The sequence below is a fragment of the Orcinus orca genome, chromosome 2 (assembly GCF_937001465.1).
Source record: "Orcinus orca chromosome 2, mOrcOrc1.1, whole genome shotgun sequence".
NCBI classification, from domain to species: domain Eukaryota; kingdom Metazoa; phylum Chordata; class Mammalia; order Artiodactyla; family Delphinidae; genus Orcinus; species Orcinus orca.
Window position 1 is genome coordinate 83,797,002 of NC_064560.1, and position 18,884 is coordinate 83,815,885.

An 18,884-nucleotide genomic window follows, 5' to 3' on the forward strand; every position below is an offset into this window, starting at 1 on the left:
CCATACATAAAAATTAACTCAAAATGAATCATAGACCTAAATTTGAGAGCTAAAACAATAAAACTTACATTTAGAAGAAAATATGAATAAATCTCCATCACGTTGGATTAGGCAATGGTTTCTTAGATAAAACACCAAAATCATAAGCAACAAAAGAAACATAGATAAAATTAAAAACTTTTGTGCTTTAAAGAACAATATTGAGAAAGTGAAAAGACAACTCACAGAATGGGAGAAAATATTTGCAAATCATATATTTCGTAAGTGACTTGTATCCAGAATATATAAAGCACTCTTACAATAAAAGGATAACCTAATTTTTAAATGGGCAAAGGATTTGAATAGACATTTCTCAAAGTAAGATATACAAATGGCCATTAAGCGCATGAAAAGGTATTCAACATCATTAGCCACTAGGGAAATACAAATCAAAAGCACAATGAGGGCTTCCCTGGTGGCGCAGTGGTTGAGAGTCCACCTGCCGATGCAGGGGACACGGGTTCGTGCCCCGGTCGTGGAAGATCCCACATGTGGCAGAGCGGCTGGGCCCATGAGCCATGGCCGCTAAGCCTGCGCGTCCGGAGCCCGTGCTCCGCAACGGGAGAGGCCACAACAGTGAGAGGCCTGCGTACGGCAAAAAAAAAAAAAAAAAAAGCACAATGAGACCACTTTACATCCATTAGAATGGCTGTAATTTAAAAAAAGAAAAAAAGGAAGAGGATAATAACAAATGTTGGTGACGATATGGAGAAACAAATCCTCATACATCACTGGTGGGAATGAAAAATGATACAGTCTCTTTGGAAAAATGTTTGGCAGCTCCTCAAAATGTTAAACATGGATTTACCAAATGACCCAGCAATTCCACTCTTAGGTATGTACCCAAGAGAAATGAAAACATGTACACACAAAAACTTATACACAAATGTTCATAGCAAAATATTCATAATAACCCAAATGTAGAAACAACCTAAATGTCCACCAACTGATGAACAGATAAGCAAAATATGGTACATGCATATTGCAGAGTCCAGCTCCTGACCAAGAAATCGACGTGTGACTTTTCCAACCTGACCATAAATGACTACAAAGGCCCTGGCAGGCCTCACATAGAAAATCTGCCCTCCCCTGACCAGACTTGGCACACAGTCAGTGCACTGCAGTCTCTGAAGAGAGTTGCAGTCAAGGACCCAGGCACCCCTGACTGACCATGCTCTTTAGCACAGCTGTATCCCTAGCCCAGGTACCTTCTTCCAGAAGTTTCTTTATATGTGGCCTGCAGCTGAGGCCTTTCTTCAGGTGCCTCTTCTGAGATCTTCTCATTAGGAAGGAAACATTAAAGACACTTTTTCTCTACTCTGACTCAGTACTTTTCCACTCCAAGTCCTTCCATCTCACCCTCCAACCAGCCCTGGGTCCATAAAACTGCAGGAACCTTTTGTTTGGGGCTCCCTCAGCAGTGAGACAACCCCCCCACCCCCGTACTGATTCACCTGAGTGAGAGGGCCTGCACTTTCTCAGGTTTAGCCTCTTGCTTATACTATCCCAGTAAGTGAATAAAGACTAGAATGTTACTTTCATTTTGGAATGTTGTTTTTAATCAGCTACCTTGATACCTGGAAGCTCAGCGCTTACCCCTGCCCCCCAACCCACTTCTCTCTCACAAGCTCAGCTAAACTCCTGACACATAAAATATAATATTATTTAGCCATAAAAAGGAATGAAGTACTGGTTCATGATGAACCATGGATGAACCTTGAAAACTTTATGCTAAATGGAAGAAATAAGTCACAAAAGACCACATACTGTACAATTCCATTTATATGAAATGTCCAGAATAGGCAGCTCTATAGAGAGAAAGTAGATTAGTAGCTGCCAGGGACTGAGTAGAGAGAGGAATGGATAGCGACTGCTAATGAGTTCTGATGTCTCTTTGAAGTGATGAAAATATTCTAGAATTAGACTGTGGTGATAGTTGCATAATGCTGTAAATACAATAAATTACATCAAATTTAAATAAATGGATGAATTTCATGGTATGTAAATTATTTCTCAGTAAAGCTGTTTTCTTAAAATGTTAGTTCCTAACATTCCTAGAGCACTAGTGAGATGGAAAAATGGATATAAAGCAGATTATACTGCTCTGCAGGAGTCTAAAATATCGTTTGAACACTGTAAAGGTACTGAAGGATTCTGAGTCATGGACTAACATGATGACATTTATCTTTTAGAAAAAGCACCTTCGTAAGTGTGACAAGAATGGCTTAGAGAGCAGCTGGACTCAAGGTGGAAAGACCAGATGATGGACTTATAATGTTACATTTAAAAAATTAAAAGATGAAGAAGATTTGAGCCAAGACATGTAAGAAAAGGGAAAGAGCTATGATACGATCTTTAGAGTGGAATGCTATCTATAGAAACCAAACACTAACATACTAAAGGATATATCCTTATTTTATAAGCACCCCCCCAAACAGAGGGAACTAGAGAAAATAATCAACTCCAAGAGAACAGAGTGGTAGAAAACTCTTAATAACTGAACTATTAAAATAGTTACCAGTTGTTGTAATCTATGACTTAACTAATTTGAAGGTTTGCCTTCAAGAATATCAGATTATAATGCCAATATCTTTCTCAAGTGCGTGTCAGGGAACAGCAGTGTGAACTTCAAACTTTGAGTATAAAAAACAAAGGAAAAATTCACTCAAAACTATTTTAATTGCTAGAACCAGCTTCATTTGTTTCAATCAAATGTCCTACAAAGTAAAAGTAAGCATGCTATATATGTAGCTTTATAATAAATAGTATTTGCCTCCTATTAAAACTCTCAGAGGAAAAGACATTAAATTTTTAATGCCTTAAATTTTTCAGAAACAATTATTTCTCATTATAAAATATATCTTAAAAGGCAAATGCATTTATAAAATATCTCACCTTAGGTTTTCAGACAAATCCACAAAGAAATCTCTATAGCATAACTTCCAGTTTAGGCAGATACCTGAATTGAAAAAAAGGAAAAAGACATGGTCAATATGACTAAATCTGAGTAGGGAACTTCATTTTTTCAAGAGAAGAACCCTAACTTGATCGTTTACCCCCTAAAATTTTGTGCTCAAGTTGTTCTTTAGAAGCTTGTAAAATGTCAAGGATCTTAATTCTGCTAGACTTTCTATTGTCTATAATTATTTAAACATTTTGACAAATCTTGAAATATAAAACTTATCAAAACATATATTATATTAACAAGGGTGAGGGGGATCAATTCAAGAAAAATAATTTTTGTTCACCTGCTCAAGTTTTCAAAACAGAAGGCATTTTCTAAAAGTCTGCACTCCCCATAATACCACCACCATGACCTCCTATCCTCACAAAAACGACAGAATTCAAAAATATGGAAATATAAAAGTAAACCAACAGCATGTGTTTATAAAACAAGAAAAGGGAAGATTAAATAAAACAAATGGCTAATAAGTTATGAAAATTTCACCTACATTGGCAAAGGAAATCAAATTGAGATATCATCTTTCATCAATAAAATTTGAGTTGTTTTTTAAATAAGATGTTAGTTATTAGTGCTGTTCCAGTCCTCCTCGTTCCTAGACTCACAGTAGAACTGCACTTCACTGCCCTGTTTCAACTTAGTTCTGGCTACATGACTTGCTTTAACCACTAAAATGTACATAGACATGATATATTATTAGGCATAAGCTTTAGGAACCAGTACACAACTGGAAGACCTACCCACTGCTGCAGTGATTATGGAAAGAAGTAACCAGATGGAGCTCTGATCAGGATGGTTCACTAAATGACTCCAAAGAGAGAGAGAAGACGCCCTGCTGATATGTGTTAGACATGTAGCACGAGCAAAAAGTAAACATTGTTGTATTAAACCACTGAGATTTCGGGGATTGTTACTATACCATAATCTACAGCTATACTGATAGCTACAAATTATAATGTAATATAATAACATAATTATAGTAATATAATGATACAATATAATGGGCATCTTTGCACATACCCCTATTGTGGTAGTGTAAATAGGTAAAGTCTTTCTGGAAAGCAATTTTGCAATATACAAGAGCTTTAAAAAGTTCAAACCCTTTGACCTAGTAACTTCTCTCTCAGAACTCTGTTCTAAATAATAAAAAATCCAAAGATTTATATCATAGCACATTTATGACTGTAAAGAACTGAAAATAAACTAAAAGTTCATGGCCCAATTCAACATTCATGACACCATCAAGAAGCTTATAATTCAAAAGAAAACATAGTTCAGGTACATACAAAAAAAGTAAAAAATAAATATCCCAAAAGGTGCAACAAACAAAATGTTATAGAAATTCCAAAGAGTAAAATGTCAAGGGAAATGTTTAGGTAAGGTTTTGGGAAAGACTTTGATAAGAAAAGGGGGCATTCCAGGAAGTAGAAATGGAATGAACAAAGGTACAAAAGGGCAATTTGTTACAGCAAGGATTCTCACCATCTTTTTGTTTCCCTAGATCTGGCTCTAGCCAAGTGATAGCATACAGAATGTCCTTAATTTCTAAAGTAACTGAGCTACCCACAATATGAAATAAGTAAAAAGAAAAACACAGATGTAATATGCTGGTTAAGGTAATCAGTATTCAAAAAGTAGACAGTCTACACCTTCTTAAGTTTTCCGATAGCCTCTGTGAACAACAAAAAAAATACAACATACCTGTAAAACCAAATGTAAATTCTGTGCATTTAAGACTGACTCTGTTATTTTCATAACATTAAGCATACCAAAAGAGCTGAAAGTTTTCACGTTTTTATTATTTTAGCTTCCTTTCTACTGAGTAATTTTATTCTATGGATAGCAAACTTTGCTATTCAGCTCACTCCATACCTAGGGCCTAGTAGATGCTATCTAAATACTTGTTGAATTAATATTGGGATTTAATATATATTTCACAGAAAATACTCCTCATTTCTAATTATTCAGAGTAATGGGAAGTAGAAAGAAAATAAGTAACATTAATTGAAAATGCTGTAAAAAATGAAGCCATAAAAGAACTTAAACCATTATTTTCAAAACGCTCCTTGAAGCAAATAATCTGTTTACCAGTAACTCAAGCTTTTATTGTAGCCTTTGTTGTTATGCTACACACATACACCATCAAGACAGTCATTTTTACTAAATATAGCTTGAGAGAAAAAAATCACATAATTTGATACCCAGAAAAATGCCAGTAGTTCACCTTTGTATTCCACACAATTCCTAGCACATAGTGGGTGCTTTCAAATCATTCATTGAGTTGAACAGACACAGAGAAAATGTTTATTCTGCTGTCCATATGAGTTCATTATATTTCAAAGGTATGAGTCATCAACTCTGACAATAAAAGCAAAACTTACACCCCTACAAATCCTTGACATATCTCAAGAGCTCTCAGAAATGAGAAGAGATATCCATAGACATGTTCCCTAAGTTACACAAATGTAAGAAGATAAAGCGTTTTCACTGTTGCAGATTTGCTATATTTAGATGGCTCTGAATTGAATTATTCAAGCATATACAAATACAACATTGAAGGGGTCCACATACTTGCTCCTGACAGTCTGGAAACAAAAGCTGCTATTCAGATAAAAGATGATAGGCAACAGGAATCTGACAGGCCAGTAATTTACTTCCTTTTCCACACGTTTGAATTCGTAGGCCTCCACAGTTATTAAGCAAAATTAGTTTCATGATGTCAGCCAAAAAGCCTCATGGGCAACAGTTTTATGTCATTAAAAAAAAAAACTACCATCCTCAATCTGTATGAATTTGTGTTTGCTCATTAGAAGCCTCTCAGTGAATCAGCAGAGAAGTTTTCTCATTGCACTCTTGCTCTATCAATCTTTAGTATAGCCCTGAACTGTAACAAATTCCTATTCTCCCTTCTTTCCCTACACCTAAAATAATTAGATACAGTTAAAGAAACTGAATATCAAACAGTCTTGCAGTTCTTTACCAAAAATGGAGCAATTTCAAAGATACAAATGTGGTCTTAATATATATTTATTCAGCTTAAAAAATCAAAGGTCAGAGAAAGACATCTTCATCTTCCATCTCTCCTATTTGTTCATGTCTGAATCCACCATGCTCTTTCACACTCCTTTGCCTTTGCAAATGCTATTTTCCCCTCAGCTTGGTTAGAACCTCCTCCTCAAATCTGACTATGGCAAATTTCTAGTCACCATAGAAGTCTTTACTAGTTTTCCCCCAAAAGGCTCATGCAAACCTTCCCCTATGTACTGTCTATACACTTTCATTAAGTACTTCTCAAACTGGGTAGTAACTCTGACTCTACAGTCAGAGAACTGAACACCTCTTGGCAGAGCTAATATTCAGCTGGTACATACCAGTACAGCATTAAGGGTTGTGCTGAAATACTTTCGTAATATGGTCTGGCAAACAGTCACTGCCCCAAACTTCACCAGCTCTAAGGTACCTGCTGCTGATGGCCCAGTCTTCCCACCCCACCATCACCACCACCACCACGCCAACTCAACAACAAAAGCAGCAAAGCCTGATGCAGTATAAAGAATGCAGGGGTCCTTCAAGACCCTGAATCCAGTGCTATGGCCATCTTGACTGGCTGGTGTCTGTGTTGTAGTGACTGACAAATACCCTGAAAATCATTCCTGCCTCTTTGTACCCAAAGCCTAGCATATGGTAGACCTTTAATGAACTGTTTTTAATCAAAATAATGAATGAATTAATACCAGCTCTACTCAATGACCCAAGGCCAATGGATATGCTGCCAAAATTATGCAAACAGTGATCAGACTGGCAAGAAAAATCCAGGTCCTTAAGTACAACACAGGAAAAGTGGTCAAGTCTGCCTATTTTCTATGTTTGTCTTCAGCCTCTGATAAAATAAATGCTTAATTTGACAATGTGGGCAAAAATCTTCAGTGTGATACTTTATAGAGCATATGATTAAAGGTTTTTTTTTTTTTTTTACATTATTAAGCAAAGTTTAAAAACAAAGTTCTTATAAAAACCATACTCTCTATAAAAATACCACAGTGATCACTGAACTCTAATCAGTGTCTTGAACATGAAGACAGGTATCACTAAGGAAGAACACAAGTAATTAATTCAAATGGAGAGGAAAAGGCAAGAATAAGAAGAGTCAGTTAATTATGAATCACATGTCTAATTACAGATTCTGCCAGGGGTTTCAGATACTTCTAATTAGTTTTACTTGGTATATTAATTATAAATAGAACACCATGAGAGAATTTTCTAATCACAGGAATTTACTGAGTATGTAAAATCAGATTTTAAGTTATCATCTTTCTAATTTAATAATTAAATGTTCAATAATGCATGACAGGACTTCCCTGGTGGCGCAGTGGTTAAGAATCCGCCTGCCAATGCAGGGGACACGGGTTCGAGCCCTGGTCCGGGAAGATCCCACATGCCGTGGATCAACTAAGCCTGTGCGCCACAACTACTGAGCCTGCGCTCTGGAGCCTGCAAGCCAAAACTATTGAGTCCGCCTGCCACAACTACTGAAGCCCGCGTGCCTAGAGCCCGTGCTCCGCAACAAGAGAAACCACCACAGTGAGAAGGCTGCGCACCACAACGAAGAGTAGCCCCCGCTTAACACAACTAGAGAAAGCCCGCGCACAGCAACAAAGACCCAATACAGCCAAAAATAAATAAATAAATTTATTTTTTTTTAAAAATGCATGATAATTTTTTGAAAGTCATCAGTAAAATACACAGCACATTAAAGTCAAGCTACTCAGAACACTACTAAGGTAGTGACAGACGCTTTAAAAAATCCATAAGGTAGAAGATGTATAGCTGAAAGAAGGATGAATACGGAGCTTTAATAAGAATTTTGAACTTATAAGTGGTGATATACCGATCATTCTAGGCCACTTTCTGGTAGGAAAATCATCTTTCAGTCATCCTATAGGGAGTTTCAGAGAGTTATAAAATTTAAGTATTATAAAAATCATGATGCAAGGAAGAATAATAGCAACATTTTCTACAAGAGAAGCTTAATTATCTAATTTCACATTGTCCCATTAATTATCAATCTTTAGTAAAACAAGGCTGATCAACATACATAGCTGCTAATGAAAAATTCTAGAAGGTAACAAAATCTCAAAAAGCATCATGTAGTATTTAGAACAAATCGAGGAAAACCAGCCTGAATTTTCTTTTTGGTAGTTATTAAATTAGAAACAAGAGAAGAGAAAACAATACTATAATGATTTTAATGTTAATAAATGCTTTTAAAGTCTCACTAATCCTAATTTGAAACAACCATGTAAATTATCTTGGCTATTAGCACAACCATATGAATTTAAACAGCAACTGTATACAATGAATAGGTTAAGTAATAGTAACAGTAGCTACCACTACTGAGTAACTATATACTATACCAGATAGAATGCAAGGTGCTTTACATAGTTCAAATATCAAAAAGATAAGAGAAAATCAATTATTAAGTAACAATTGTTTGTCCCTCAAAGACAGGCATTCCCCTACTATTACAAACAGCAAATGGATAGGTGTGTTTCTGGAAACCCTGGAACACCATGTTCACCAACCTAAGATTATCTACCTCCAATCACACGACCTTCTATGAGGGACTTATGCCTTAGGTAACTTTAGATTGAAGGATGTTTGCCAAGGGAAAAAAAGTTTTATTTAGACAATACAAATTAATAATACGATTTGTTTTATTAGGTCAGACTCAATTCCCCAGCACATCCCAAGCTTTCCTCTCCCCATTCACAGAGAATATTACAGAGATTCTAAGGAACTCAAAAAGACCAATAAATAAATAAATAAATTTTAAAATGGTAGTATGGATTTTTTAATTAAGGGAATAACATGATGAAAATCGTCTTTTAAGAAGATTAGGGTAAGCGGGGGATAAATTGGGAGGTTGGGAATGACAATATACACACTACTACATATAAAATAGATAACTAATAAGGACCTACTGTATAGCACAAGGAACTCTACTCAACACTCTGTAATGGCCTATATGGGGAAAGAATTTAAAAAAGAGTGGATATATGTAGATATGTAACTTTGCTGTATACCTGAAACTAACACAACATTGTAAATCAACTATACTCCAACAACAATTTTTTAAAAAAGAAGATTAATAACATGACAAAACAATCTGGGACTGCAGCTGGGAGATAATGGAAGCAAGTAGACCAACCCAACATGAGATGATAACTGGTCCATTCGGAATAAGACAATGGCTGATGGAATAGTAAAGAAGAGCTGAACCTGACATTACCAACAACTTTCACCTTTCTATTACAAGTTCAGTTCATCCTGGGAATAAGGTAGATGCAAATTATTATTTTCTTAATTTGTCTGATAGAAGAAAGGGAACTTTAAGAGTTCACTTGTGAGGTCTTAAGGTCTTCATTTTCTACCCAGGTTACAGAGCGCCTGAAATTCAACCACCAGGAAATCATCCTTCTCAATTACAACGTCCTACTGTCCTGGAATTTTCTGCCAAAATACCCTAGAAAGAATAATTTCAGAAGTACTCATTTAACCATTATTGATGGAAATTAGCTTGCTTGCCTGCCTTCTCCATGAGCACCCACCTCCATCCCCAACCCCATCTTCATAAACAGGACCAGGGCAGAAACAAGGGTCCAAGAACCTAATTTTATCTGACCTGGATGTGAGACTAAAACAGACTAGATGCTCTGCCAAAATTAGTAATGAAATCAGAATCAGAGCCAAGAGCTTTAAACTCCTAATCTCAGAGCTTTAAGATAACTCATATTTTCTCTGCCATTGGATATAATAAAAATTTTTTAAAACTTCTTAATGTAATAATAACAAAAAAAAAAAAATCACAGAGCTTTCAAACTAGACTCCATCCTCCTTTGTTGTTGTTGTTTTAACACATTAGTGGGGCAAGAGCAGTAATAAACACAGCTAAGGGCTTCCCTGGTGGCGCAGTGGTTGAGAGTCCGCCTGCTGATGCAGGGTACACAGGTTCGTGCCCCGGTCTGGGAAGATCCCACATGCCGCAGAGCGGCTGGGCCCATAAGCCATGGCCGTTGAGCCTGCGCATCCGGAGCCTGTGCTCCGCAACGGGAGAGGCCACAACAGTGAGAGGCCTACATACCGCAAAAAATAAAAAATAAACACAGCTAATAAATCAAAGAGGATATGAATCTAAGTTTCCTTCAGGGACTCCCTGCCACAGTCAAGGCAAAGTTCAGATGCTATAGCCTGGTAAATAAGGTCCTTAGTATTTAAAACCCAACAATCCTTTTCAACCTCATCCTTCACCACACCACTTTCCACTTCCTCATTTATCACCATATCTACTGAATGAATACAGATGCCCAGTGTTCAATGTCTTCTCATACCTCCATGCCTTAGCTCATTCCACTTTTCTTCATAGAACACTCTTTTCCCCTGCTGGCATGGCTACACTGAGCTCCTGCTCTCTCTTAGAAATAATTTCTTGACAGGCCTCCTTTTGGACCCTGAAACACATTCCTCCCCTAACCCACACCAAGTCTGAAATAGGCTCCCTCCTTTATGCACATCTCTACCAAACTTCTCAGAGGGTATTTCAATTCCCAAACTAGTGAATTAGTTTTGTACATTATAGGCACTAAAATAATCATTAGTTCCCAGTGCTGTGTTCTTTCTACATAACAGTATTCAATCTACTCCATCATGATGTACATCTGAGGTTTCTTCCCCTTCTTTTTGTATTTTGGTTTGCTGTCTAAGAATCCTCAGTATATTTCCTATTAACTCGACAGGTTTAAGCACATTTAGAATGTGGTTATTAGCTTCTTAAAAGAGAATCCAACTGAAATTAAATACAAATGGAAGTTTTTCCATTATAAGGCTTGATGGGTCAATCTGACCAAAAAAGGAACTTTTATGAATATTCATAATCTTGCTAAAAAAAACTTCACTTAAAATGTTCTCTGGGGCTTCCCTGGTGGTGCAGTGGTTGAGAGTCCACCTGCCAATGCAGGGGACACAGGTTTGTGCCCCAGTCCGGGAAGATCCCACATGCCATGGAGCGGCTAGGCCCGTGAGCCATGGCCACTGAGCCTGTGCGTCCAGAGCCTTTGCTCCACAACAGGAGAGGCCACAGCAGTGAGAGGCCCGCGTACGGAAAAAAAACAAAAAAAAAAACAAAACAAAAAAAAACGTTCTCTGTATCTACTTGGAAAATGTATTCATACAACAGCTTCTGAATGATCAAAAAGGTGAAATATCAAACCAGTTTATGTCATTATTTTAAATAGAGGATGGTATCCACACTGCAATAGGAAATATCTGCCTTCAGAAAAAACATCAGAGTTAAAACTTGCAACATCCATGTTCCCTTGATCTTTTTAGGTAGGATAATTGTTAAAGGATACATCAAAATCTGACAACCACACTCCTCAGAACCCTGTTCAAAACTTTCCTACTAGGGTACCAAAATGTTCATTGCAGCTCTATTTACAATAGCCAGGACATTGGAGCAACCTAAGTGTCCATCAACAGAGGAATGGATAAAGAAGATGTGGTACATATATACAACGGAATATTACTCAGCCATAAAAAGGAATGAAATTGAGTTATTTGTAGTGAGGTGGATGGACCCAGAGTCTGTCATACAGAGTGAAGTAAGTCAGAAAGAGAAAAACAAATACCATATGCTAACACATATATATGGAATCTAAAAAAAAAATGGTCATGAACAACCTAGGGGCAAGATGAGAATAAAGATGCAGACGTAGAGAGAATGGACTTGAGGATATGGGGAGGGGGGATGGTAAGCTGGGACAAAGTGAGAGAGTTGCATGGACATATATACACTACCAAATGTAAAATAGCTAGCGGGAAGCAGCCGCATAGCACGGGGAGATCAGCTCCGTGCTTTGTGACCACCTAGAGGGGTGGGATAGAGAGGGTGGGAGGGAGGGAGATGCAAGAGGGAAGAGATATGGGGACATATGTATATGTATAACTGATTCACTTTGTTATAAAGCAGAAACTAACACACCACTGTAAAGCAATTATACTCCAATAAAGATGTTTAAAAAAAAAAAAAAAAAACTTTCCTACTAGTGATTCAGACTAGGGCTCCATGACACCCCAATGCCACTACTGTAAAACAAACAAATAGCAGCTTCAAACAAAACACCATCCAAAACTACACCCAGCTATAGCCTGAAATTGGTGACAAACCCCAAGTCTGTTGCAACCCCATATTCAAAACAGTTTCTATAATAATACTACGTTGAGAGCTTTTACCAAATCAATGGTTCTAACAAAAGCACAAAATGTAATCTAAGATAAAATACTCATATGGGTGTTACTTTGCTTTTCAGAATGACTTTGGTTAATCTATTTAACCTATTCTGTCTACACATTAAGGTCTAAAATGTAGTACTTGTAAAGTTACTATTTTAAAATGTTTTCTAAGCCATTTGGCACACCTTAAGTCCATTACTCTTGTTCTAAAACAGAATTACTACTCACTGAAGGGAACATACTTAGAATTAAACTTTTTAAAATACAGATCACAAATAAGAATATTAGTCAACTTGAATCAGAAGGTTAAAATCTAACAAAATGATTTATTACCATACCTCAAAAATAAAGATATGTTACTGAACTCATTCTAATTGTAATAAGATGGAATTTCCTTTATTTACTTGAGGGGGATATAGAATGTAGAAAATAAACTAGGTACTCTAAAGATCAGAGTGAAAGAAAATACAACCTAACTCGATGTGAAATTTAGTACCAAACATCCCCACACACACACACACACAAAACAAGCTCGCAAAGTATTATATTTTTGCCCTCTCCTTCACTTTTCTGCTGCCAGTTGCCTGTTTCAGATGTTCTCGTGCAGAGGAAATAGCAACAATGCCATTTTCCTTCCAAATGCAATCAGGTTTTGGCAAACTTAAGTCAGTATGTCAGTTAAAAATAGAAACTCAACTCAAAATGTGTTTGGCAAATATCTACTTAAGTATTGAGTAGTTCTCCTCTCTTGAATGGTATTGAATTTTCCACTTATCATTTTTAAATGTACAAATAAAACTAAAAACCTGCACATGTAGCTGACCAAGTAATAGCTTCCAAATTAATAATACATTATGCAAGACTCTTTTATAAGCATTCACTAAGAGCAAAATTATGCCATTTTGGAAAGAGAATTCCTGTGAGATTGGTCCTTAGTAGCCATGATATTTCAAAACACTGCTTTTGTTTTTATATAAACACTATTGTGAGTCCTTTATAAGTTGGCAGGCAACTTTGCCAGAAGCTCAAACAACTGTTTTCATCAAATAAGTGTCTTCACTGGACCCTCCACCAGATCCATTCAAGAGTATTAAAACAGGTCTACATAAATAAAGTTTTATTGAAACATAGTCACACCCATATGGTTATGTTTTGCTATGGTTACTTGTGCTCTACAAAGGCAGAGTTGAGTAGAGACAACATGAGTTGTGACAGAGATCATATGGCCTACAAAACCTAAAATATTTACTCTCTAGCCCTTTACAGAAAAAAATCACCTATACCAGAACTTTTTCAAAATAAACTGGATAAAATTATCTCACCATTAACTCCACTGTTCACCTGTCTATGAAATGAAAGTGACAGAGTACTTACAGAATTTCTTAAATGCAATTCACTCTTTAATATTTATATTACTAGGAACCCATGTATAAGATACTGTTCTGAAATACTGAACAAAGACTCAGCAACTCAGATGAAGCTAAAATCTTCTCAGACTCAAAATGCAAAATGTCTACACCCAGCACCATCCTAATTACTATTACTCAGCATTAAGTATGGTATTGTCATAGGAGGTTCAGTAATGACAGAAGCCTATTTGTGTGCCATTATTTCTGTTAAAGGATTTTCAAGGGACAAAAAACAAAACTGGCTATAGGTAGTTAAAACAAATGCAGTTTAAAGTTTTGTAAATACAGAATAATAGGTGTTAAATTTTCAATGAGGCTGTTTCACTGTAAAGCCATTTTTAAGTTTTCAAATGAAAAATCCAAGATCTAAACCCCAGATTAAAATGTCAGATACCTAGATATTCAAAAAATATCGGTGACGGGCTTCCCTGGTGGCACAGTGGTTGAGAGTCCGCCTGCCGATGCAGGGTACACGGGTTCGTGCCCCGGTCCGGGAAGATCCCACACGCCGCAGAGAAGCTGGGCCCGTGAGCCATGGCCGTTGAACCTGCGCGTCCGGAGCCTGTGCTCCGCAATGGGAGAGGCCACAACAGTGAGAAGCCCGCGTACCGCAAAAAAAAAAAAAAAATCTGATGAATATGGGGCTTCCCTGGTGGTGCAGTGGTTGAGAGTCCGCCTGCCGATGCAGGGCACATGGGTTCGTGCCCCGGTCCAGGAAGATACCACATGCCGCGGAGCGGCTGGGCCCGTGAGCCATGGCCGCTGAGCCTCCGCGTCCGGAGCTTGTGCTCCGCAACGGGAGAGGCCACAACAGTGAGAGGCCCAAGTACAGCAAAAAAAAAAAAAAAAAATCTGATGAATAAAGAGAGAGTTATATGGATGGTCAGGTTATTACCTTCACTGCAATTATTTTTGTATGTTACAATTTTCACTCTCCTCAGTTAAGGATAGACCTAGCAAAGGAGTCTTTTCTAATCCAGCCCAGATACTCCCCAAGACCATTGTCAAGCAAAGCCTATATGGGACTGGGTGCTGATACTGCCTCAGTCTGAAGAGGACATGGAAAAAAAGAAAAAAAAACATTGTACGAAAACAATTCACAGAAAACCCTGAGGCCTGAAAGACACATCATTTTTTCCTGGTGATAAAAGAGGCATTCAGATGCTATCTGGGCCTTTGGTCTCACCAATTGTCTCCTTAAGTCAAAGCCCAGCGAGTAATTAACAGCATTTAGAACTTCCAAAAGACTGGGCTTAGAGCAGTATATATAAATAAGGAAGGAGCCTGGGTTTTGGAATGAGTCAGAAAGACCTACTAGTTTCATGACTCTAGCATCTATTTCCTATGTGATGCAAGTTATTTAACCTCTCTGAGCCTCTGTCTCTTTATGAGAATAATGATGGTACTACTTTCATAGGATTATTATGATGATTAAAGGAGATATCGTAGGAGCGCCTGAACCCTGGAATGTAAAAATAATTAATACACAGTAGCACCTAAGTATGTATAGAATCATAGGCCAGGCATATATTCATTCCTCAGCAAACCTATTAGGTAGGTACTGTCACTAAAACTTGCTCAAAGTCACAAAATGAGCAAGGGGCAGAGCCAGATGTGGGGCAGAGCCAGATGTGGGCCAGGAAGTACAGCTCCAGTGTCCATGCTCTTAACTATACCTCATTATACATACTGCAGTTATTATTAGAATGAGCATCCCAGATATTCGTAAGAATGGCTCTATGTAAAACAAAGTGTTTGAAGCCCTTCTACGTCAACATTTGAATTATAATAGATTTCTAGTTTGGGAATAATCCTGCTCTTGCTAAAATGCTGTTGGTAGCACAAAGCTAATACTATGGTCAAAGCTCAGTATCTGTTTAGGTCATGTAACTTCAAACAGACAAAAAAAATTTCCAAAACTCCAGAACATTTAGGCTGGCTTTGAGAGACCATAAAAGGCTATGGAACAAACACTTCCTCTCCAAGAAAACACTTCAAAAGTGACTTGAGTGGCACCACAAAAATCAGAGACTCAGAGCTGGAAAGGTCCTCAGTTTAATTCTTATACTACAGAGTGGAAATCGAAGCCAAGAGAGAAGTATGGCTTCCTTCATGTCCTACAGCTAGTCATCCATCATGTCAGACAACTTTTCCACTACACCACTCTGTCTAGATTCCTACTGAACTGCAAACTCAGTGCCTCATTAATGTAATACCTCAACTGAAAAGTCATGTATAGTTTGTTGCACAACATAAATACACTGGAAATCAGTGATGGGGAAGGAGGCTTTTACCAACAATCTTTAAACAATCTATCTGAACAAGACATAGTCAACTTGTTGACTCTGAATAAACTGCAGACATATATTAGTACACATTCCTAATGTCCTTCTGACTGTTGCTGTGTTCTCAACATATACCAAGCCTCCAACAAAAATTATCTCCTTTTTAGTATTCCCAACAAGAAAATTGCCATTAAGGCCCAATTACTGCCATTAAGGCCCAAAGATTCCTGGTAATCTTTTCTACAAAAACACTGCCCCCTTAAATTAATAAATTATAAAACTCATTCTTCTTGAAAACAAAATACATCAACACTTTTAAAATAAAATGATCATATACTTTACCATCCTCTCAGATAACCCAGGTGTAAACATAATTAGCTTGCTCCAAAAATAATTTTGTAAGGTTCCCTCATAGTAAGCTGCACATATTTGTCTTCAAACATATCTTACCTTTGGTTTAAGGTAAAACAGATGAATTTGTTGTTCAAATTCAAAACAATCACATAGGGAAAGTGATTTTATTACTGTTAACAGCTGATGTTTTCAACTCCTCTTATGCCACCCCTGACTAACGCCAATGCCTATGGAGACGTCTCCTCCTTTAGCAGAACTGAAACTTACAGTTCCGATAGGGAGCTAACTCTTCAGTGACATACTCTAACCGCAAAACTAAGGTGAAATAACTAAAGCAAAAAAAGAAAGGCACTATCCAGAAAGATGTCTTGCAAAAATTACTTGGAGAGCCTTATGGGAATTCTTGAAAAACAAGAAACAACTATCTTTTCCTCTATAGAGAAAAAAGGAAAAAATTCAACTAGTAGTGATGAACAGAAAGGGACAAACAATACATTCCAAAGGAAGAACTACAAGACTTCGCAAGATACCAAGATGAGGAGTTGATGAATCAAAAGTGACCTCAGTATTTTTGTGTCTGGGCAGCCATATAGATGAGAACCTCCCTGACAAACTCAGAAGCCAGAAAAGAGCTTGTTAATGGGGAAGGGAGGTCAGGCCATTTATCCCCTGTAAGTGAATGTTAGCAAGTGGGTATATTTCGTACATCTCAAGTATGTGCAGCTGGATATAGGTAAGTTGAAGATGCATAATTTGAACGTCTTGCTGGGGTTTAAACACATGAAAATGTTAAATAAGGAAGGTGGGCCTCTTAGGTAAAAGCTAAAGCCTCAGAGTGACAGATATGATGTGCTTAATATACAGGTAATGAAATGCACTTCTGAACCCTTAGTGTATTACAAATACCTCCTCAGAGTTGCAGTAGTTACTCAGCGTTTACCTCCTTGGCCCCTGCTTAAAACAAATTCCAAATAAAAAACAGAAGGCCTCACAATGGAATGTCATTTCTAGAAAGATGTAATTTAACACTATGGCAACAAACTCCAGAATGCTTATCTGAATCTTCTCTCCCTGAATCAAAGAATGTTTGTAATTAGCCTTCTCTGAACCATATCTACATTAAACCCCCACTTAGCCCATATATCTTTATCTCGATACACCTTAGCTAGATCACTTTTCTATTAAATATACATTTCTATTTATACATTTTCCTTTCCACTGATATTATTTTCACCCTCTGCTCTAGATATATTTTTAACTTTTAATTCTGAATCTCCAAGTTAAAATGTGACAACTATCAAAAAAAAAAAATCCTCTATCATACAGGACAACTGCCTTGTAAGAATTGTTTCAATTCCAGAAGCGCTTCAATGATATTTTCAGCTTCCTTTTATAGTTGATCCACAATATCAACTTAACCTTCTTCACACTTTCTTTCCACCTATTTACTTTCTTTTACCTATTCTCTTTATTTAGTCATACCATTTATAAGTTTCTCTAGGAAAAATTTTGACCCTAACTTTTGGGATTCAACTTTCTAATTTTGGACGAAAAAAAAAAAAAATCTGTGGAGTGAATCAACTCTGTCTCTCTAAACAGCTGTGCAATCTTAGACAAATTGTTTAACCTTTCTGAGCCTCCATTTTCTCATTTGTAAATGGGAGATGATACCACCCATCATGCAGGGATGTTTTTCAAATTAAAGGAAAAGAAATGTAACAAATCTAGGATGATAAGTGGTAAAAAGTATTTAATAAACTGGTGGTTATACATAAAAAATTTGTGTGTTATTATCAAAGTAATTATCTCATAGGCCATTACAGAACTTTCCTACCAAAAGCACTGCATGTACTTCCTAATTCTGGCCTCACTTCAAGGACAAAATACAAATTACATTGCTGCAATTTTAATGGAGAAGCCATCAAAGGGAGTGTGTAATGGAAATCTGGGCTACAACATTTGGGTAGAAAGAAGCTGGAATACAGGACCAGGAAAGCCGACTCTCAGGGTTTACTGTGTTCCACAATTCCTATATGTACACCCTTGAAGGCAGTAAAATCTTGACTGCAAAAGAAAGGTTACAGTACATGTCAAGCAGAGAGTAGCTACATTTCATTTAGTTTCCCAATTCCAAGCAGAAATGAGGATTAGTGCGAGTTTGCCTTTCACTGCTGATTTAAAACATGGAAAAACAATGACCACAGTGATGATGCTGACAGATATATTAACTCTGCAACTAATATTTGAGACTTACTACATGCCAGTATGCACACTATGCTGTGTTTTGTATTCATCATTAACTCTCACAACAATGCTATGACGTGGATACTTTTATCCTGTTTAACAAACAAAAGAAACAAAAAGATCCTGAAGCTTAGCAGAGCTGGGATTCAAACCCAGGTAACAGTAAAAATTTAATAACACAAGTTATGTGCTGACAGTAAGATACCTAATATTTCAGCAGTCAGAGCTTATTTGGGTATCTGTGTGGGAAGCAGAGCATCGTATTCACTCAACTGTATAAGCAAAAGCAGGGGAGAGGTAGAA

The 18,884-nt window shown here is 37.1% G+C and overlaps 1 protein-coding gene across 16 annotated transcripts in view; it reads right to left on the bottom strand.

The window, feature by feature from the left end:
* Positions 1–18,884, bottom strand: part of PEAK1 (pseudopodium enriched atypical kinase 1) — a 292,180-nt gene that overhangs the window by 237,183 nt on the left and 36,113 nt on the right. For all 16 annotated transcript variants that reach the window (XM_004276341.3, XM_033440139.2, XM_033440132.2 and 13 more), the window contains exon 2: positions 2,935–2,998. The gene's annotated coding sequence lies outside the window, so the exon portion shown is untranslated. The remainder of the gene's footprint in view (positions 1–2,934; positions 2,999–18,884) is intronic.